The following is a 993-nucleotide window of genomic DNA, read 5'->3' on the forward strand; positions in this document are numbered from 1 at the left end:
AATTTTCTTCTTCTTTTTCTCCTGAAGTACAATGAACATAGAGAGCTATATCACTTGTGATGTTATACTATCTGTTTTGTGATTGTTTTATTGTTGTTGTAAAGTGTTTCCTGGTTTATTTTAGAGTGAGATGTGGTGATTTTTTTTCTTAAGCACTGTTGATGAGAGATAGAAGCTGCACTCCCAGTTTGATTTTGTTTTGTAGAGAAAGACCACATACAGCCCCTTAAACCTGGGTCTGAGTGTCTGAGTCACCCCCTGGGTTTGGTTGATTTTCACTCGTGTTTTTAGAACAGTAGGGTTTAAACACTCAACGCTCACTCGACAAACTAGAAAACGAGCCTGACTTGCTGCTCGTTGGCCCGTCACTGAGCTGTTTTTATTCTGTGGTCCTTTCATGTCTTTGTCCAAAGTTTCCAGCTGCTGACATTGTTCCTCTGCTCGTTTCGTGTTTGATTGCCACTTTGAGTCCACTCTGAAATAAGATAATACCAGGTCTCTGTCACGCAGAGGCTTTTATTTATAGGACGATGTTAACACTACTCCACCTCACAAACAGAAGTGTCAGCCATGATTAAGAAAAGCAGCTTCGTTGTCGATGAGCTGTGCTGCTCACGCTCCAGCGGAGAGTGTGTCTGTTGGAGATGTAACACTCGTGTGAAAATCTGCTTCCAGCTGCTAATAATGTAGAGATGTTTAAAAACTAAAGGAAGCACGAGACCTGAGGCACAGATCTACCCTTTAAGGGACAGGTTACCAAAATCAGGCTTGTTCATTTTTCCTCTGGACTGTTTTGCTACTTATGCATCTGGATCATTTTGGTGCGAGTCGTGCTGTTTTGGAGATATCAGCCTTTGCTTTAATATAATTCAACTAAATGGTTATTAAAGTGCTGCAGAGCTTGCCATCATTTTACCCGGTTACTCAAACGAACAGTTTGTTTCATGGGGGAACTGTTTTTTTTCCAGTGAATAGAAGCATGTGGCCTGCTAT

The sequence above is a fragment of the Diplotaxodon limnothrissa genome, linkage group LG14 (genome assembly GCF_057381915.1).
Source record: "Diplotaxodon limnothrissa isolate DT_005_m linkage group LG14, D_limnothrissa_male_GT1.1, whole genome shotgun sequence".
NCBI lineage: Eukaryota > Metazoa > Chordata > Actinopteri > Cichliformes > Cichlidae > Diplotaxodon > Diplotaxodon limnothrissa.